This window comes from Thamnophis elegans, chromosome Z, assembly GCF_009769535.1.
Source record: "Thamnophis elegans isolate rThaEle1 chromosome Z, rThaEle1.pri, whole genome shotgun sequence".
NCBI lineage: Eukaryota > Metazoa > Chordata > Lepidosauria > Squamata > Colubridae > Thamnophis > Thamnophis elegans.
Genome location: NC_045558.1, coordinates 143,936,906 through 143,941,880, shown reverse-complemented (window position 1 = coordinate 143,941,880; position 4,975 = coordinate 143,936,906).

Below are 4,975 nucleotides of genomic sequence, written 5' to 3'. Positions count from 1 at the left end.
GCGAGACAGCCGTTAAGTGAGTTCTGCCTCGTTTTGCCACCGTTTTTTGGGGCCACGGTCCTTAAGGGCGTTGGGTGTGTGACACGGTCGTTAAGCCAAATCTGGCTTCTCCGTGGACTGGGCTGGTCCGACGTTCACCCATAGGGGATCGCGTGACAACCCCCACCCCACCCCTCCGGGGACATTGCGACCGTCGTAAATATGAGTCGAGCCGCTGAATTTCGATCCGGTGACCACGAAGCTGCTGCAGTGAAAGGATGAAAAATGGTCCCGTCACATTTTCCCCCCAAATCGCAACCAGTCTCCCAGAATGCTTTGCTCTCCCTACCTACGAAATCCCTATTTTGGAGCTCACCTGGCTGTACAGGTGCGCAGGTAGGACTGAGGTGGCTTTTCTGGTTTCAGAGGGATGTCGGCGGACCGGTGCCCCCCGCGCTGAGGACGAGGTGGGCGAGGGACGTGGGGAAGCCGGCCCAAGATCCTCCCGCCCGTCCCCGCAGTGAGTAGACCGTACTTTGAAGGGGCAATGTCGAGAAAACATGGCTTAGCACTGTCTACTTCAAGGGTGTGTGTGTCTGTGTTTGTGTATGTGTGTGTGTGCGCTCCCTGCAGCTTCCTCCACCCCCTTTTGTCAGCGAGGCATTAAAGCCTGAGCTGGTCTACTCTACATAACAAAGGTGGGCTTCGCCTTCCGCAGAAACCAGCCACAAGGGGAAATTACATCAGCCAGCAAGGCAACCAAACTTGGGACTCCAAACACATGCCTAGAGAGTTGCCCCCACGTGGCCCCAACCAATCAGAATGCCTTTCATGCACAGGAACAGGAAGCAGAGAGGTGGGGGCCGAACAGAGAGTATAAAAGAAACTCGGGAATTCGTTCTTTTATCTCTCTTTTCCTCTTCACCCGACACCTGGAAGCATCTGGTCCCCCTTTTCTGCTCAAGCCACCATTAAACCATCTTTCCAAGCAGCCTCCGTGTTTCCCAGTCTCTTTCCCCCCCCCCACTTGGAGCTGAATCTTTAAGCCCGCGCAGGGCCTTGCCCCATGCTAGCGCCCCCCCCCCCGCCCAAATCAATAAAATAACAAAATAACAGCGTTAGAAGGGACCCTGGAGGCCTTCTAGTCTGACCCCCTTGCTCAAGCAGGAGACCCGACACCATTTCAGAGACAGAGGGCTCTCTAATCTCTCCTTCAAAACGCTCCGGTGTCGGAGCATTCGCAACTTCTGCTCCAGTGATAAATTAATGGAATAAAAAAAAAGAGTTGGATGGGACCTCAGAGGTCATCTAGTCCAACCCCCTGCTCAGCCAAAAGGCCTTACACCATAAGTTCCAGTGTTCTGGTGGCAAGCTGGTTAATTGTCCTCCCTGTTAGGAAATTTCTCCTTAATTCTAAGTTGCTTCTCTCCCTGATGAGTTTCCACCTGTCCTGTGCGGGGTTGGACTAGATGACCTGCAAGGTCCCTTCCAAGTCTGTTATTCTGATTCTGTTGTCCTGCCTTCAGGGGGCTTTGGAGAATAGGTGGACCACCCCCTCTTCTTGGGGGCAGCCCCTCAAATATTGGAAGACTGCTCTCCTCCTTATCATTAATTATTTGTAGCTATATTATTTGATTCTATTATCAAATCCCGGAGCTTGGGCAAATCTGGGCAGTTTATAATGTAATAAAAGTAAACAGATGCGCCCTTAAAAGTAACAAAAAAACACACAATTAGTGCGAAAGAACCACAGGCAACTCAATTTCATCTCCAAAGAACCGGAAGGCAGGAACAAGAAGCAATGGGTGGAAACTAATCAAGGACAGAAGCAACGTAGAAATTTCCTGAAAGTGAGAACAATTAACCAGGGGAACGGCTTGCCACTAGAAATTGTGGGGGCTCCGACATTGGAGGTTTTGAAGAAGAGACCGGACAGACATTTGTCTGAAATGCTATAGGGTCCCCTGCTGGAGCAAGGGGTTGGACTAGAAGACCTCCAAGGTACCAATAAGAGAAGAATAACATATTTTTCTTTTATTCTCTTATTCTTCTATTCTTCTGTTATCCTGTTATTCTTCCATTATTCTCTTCTGCTTTCTCCTTATTCTTTTATTCTGCTTTCTTAGTCTTCTTGTTCTTTTATTCTGTTATTTTCTTTTATTTTGTTATTTTGTTATTCTTTTATTCTTCTGCTTTCTCTTATTCTTTTATTCTTTGTCTGTTAGTCTGTTATTCTTCTGTTATTTTCTTATTCTTTCATTGTTCTGCTTTCTCTTATTCTTCTTATTCTTTTATTCTCTTATTCTTCTGCTTTGTCTTATTCCTGTTATTCTCTCATTCTTCTCTTGTTCTCTTCTTATTCTCCTATTCTTCTCTTTCTGCTTTCTCCTATTGTTCTGTTATTTTCTTATTCTTCTTTCTTATTCTTGTTATTCTTTTATTCTGGTATTCTTCTGTTATTCTGTTATTCTTCCATTATTTTCTTATTCTTCTGCTTTCTCTTATTCTTCTGTTATTCTTTTATTCTGTTATTCTCTTGTTTTTCTGTTATTCTGCCTTCTTATTCTTGTTATTCTTTTATTCTGCTATTCTTTTGTTATTCTTCTGTTATTTTCTCATTCTTTTATTCTTCTGCTTTCTCTTACTCTTCTTTCTTTTATTCTGTTATTCTTCTATTTTCTTATTCTTTTATTCCTCTGCTTTCTGTTATTCTTCTTTTCTTATATTCTGTTATTCGTCTGTTATTTTCTTATTCTTCTGCTTTCTCTTCTGCTTTTCTTTTAGTCTCTTATTCTCTTATTTTTCTGTTATTCTGCTATTCTGCTATTCTTCTGTTATTCTTCTGTTATTTTCTTATTCTTTTATTCCTCTGCTTTCTCTTATTCTTTCTTTTATTCTGTTATTCGTCCATTATTTTCCTATTCTTTTATTCCTCTTCTTCTTTCTCTTCTTCTTGTATTCTTTTATTCTTCTGTTAGTCTGTTATTCTTCTGTTATTTTCTGATTCTTCTGCTCTCTCTTATTCTTCTGCTATTCTTTTATTCTGTTATTCTTCTGTTATTTTCTCATTCTTTTCTTCTTCTGCTTTCTCTTATTCTTCTTTCTTTTATTCTGTTTTTCTTCCATTATTTTCTTCTTCTTTTATTCCTCTTCTTCTTGCTCTTCTTCTTGTATTCTTTTATTCTTCTGTTAGTCTGTTATTCTTCTGTTATTTTCTGATTCTTCTGCTCTCTCTTATTCTTCTGCTATTCTTTTATTCTGTTATTCTCTTATTTTTCTGTTATTCTGTTATTCCGCTATTCTTCTGTTATTCTTCTGTTATTTTCTAATTCTTTTTTTCTTCTGCTTTCTCTTATTCTTTCTTTTAGTCTGTTATTCTTCCATTATTTTCCTATTCTTTTATTCCTCTTCTTCTTTCTCTTCTTCTCTTCTTCTTTTATTCTTCTGTTAGTCTGTTATTCTTCTGTTATTTTCTGATTCTTCTGCTCTCTCTTATTCTTCTGTTATTCTTTTATTCTGTTATTCTCTTATTTTTCTGTTATTCTGCTATTCCACTATTCTTCTGTTATTTTCTAATTCTTTTCTTCTTCTGCTTTCTCTTATTCTTCTTTTTTTTATTCTGTTTTTCTTCCGTTATTTTCCTATTCTTTTATTCCTCTTCTTCTTTCCCTTCTTCTTTTATTCTTTTATTCTTCTGTTATTCTGTTATTCTTCTGTTATTCTGCTCTCAACACTCTTGCAGAAGAAGGCTAGGTCAATGCCAGCCCTGACCTCTGTGGGTCCCCCCCCCAAAAAAACCTCTTTTTTAACCAGGAACCCCAACCTCTAAACCCCCCCCCACACACACACACAACCACAATCCCACGCTCTCTCCAAGCGACAGTTTCGTGAACGTCTGCGGTGCAGCGGAGCGGAGTGGAGCTCAGGAGCCAAAACCTGCAGGGTGGAAAGAGGGGAAGTGAAAATCATAGAAAAGGACATCGTGTCCTTCTGTGTGTCTCTAGAGTTGTGACGTTCGACAAAAGGCCCGTGACACAACGGAGGCGTCTGTTGGCCGCAGGGTTTCCCCTACAGCCCCCGGAGGAAGTTTTGAAGCCCCCTCCCCCAAAAAAAGACACAGAGTTGTTGATTCAAACAGCTCGTCCGACGTTTTAGCCCAAATTTGGCAAAGTTTTCCCAATTTTGCAAAGTTTTCACATTTGGGGTGTGTGTGTGAGAAAAATGGGGAGAGGCCGTTGCGGCTTCTGTCGTTTGGATGGTCTTCGGAAAAAAATGAATGGCGAGAATGATTTAAAATTGTGGGGGTTTTTTTTTTAACACCTCGACAACTTGAAAAGCAGGTGGACTTCAACTCCCAGAATCCCCCAGCACCTGGCACGTCAGTCTTCTACCGGTAGTCCTCGACGTACGGCGGCAATCCAGCCCCAAATTTAGGTGGCTAAGCGAGACCACGATGAAGTGAATCCCGTTTCCCCCCACACATTTTACGAGCTTTCTTGCCACCGTTGCTAAGTGAAACTTCTGCCGTTAAGCGAATCTGGCTTCTCCGTTGACTTTGCTGCTCAGGAGGCTCGCATGATACTCCCAACCGTCATAAGTATGAAGCCTCTGAATTTTGATCGCGGGGGATGCTTGGAACGGCCGTAAGTGTGAAAAACAGTCACTGTGTGGTCACTAAGTGAAGCGTTATAAGTCAAGGACTACCTGTATTGAATCGTCAGGCCATTTAGCCCACATTTAACCGGCTTGTTAATTTAGTTTGTCGTGGGATTTTTTCCCCCACATTGCTGAAATCAAGATATATTACGTCAGCCGCATTCCCCCTGTCTATTAAGCAAGTTATCCGATCAAAAAATAAGAATTTCTTCCTATCCAATTCGTGCTTGAATTCTGGGAAAGCCTTGAAGGCTGGGGAATTCTGGGAATGGAAGAAAGGCTGCTCTGGGGTTAAAAAAAAAAGAACTAGACCAGGAATAAACCATCATAGTCCTACAAA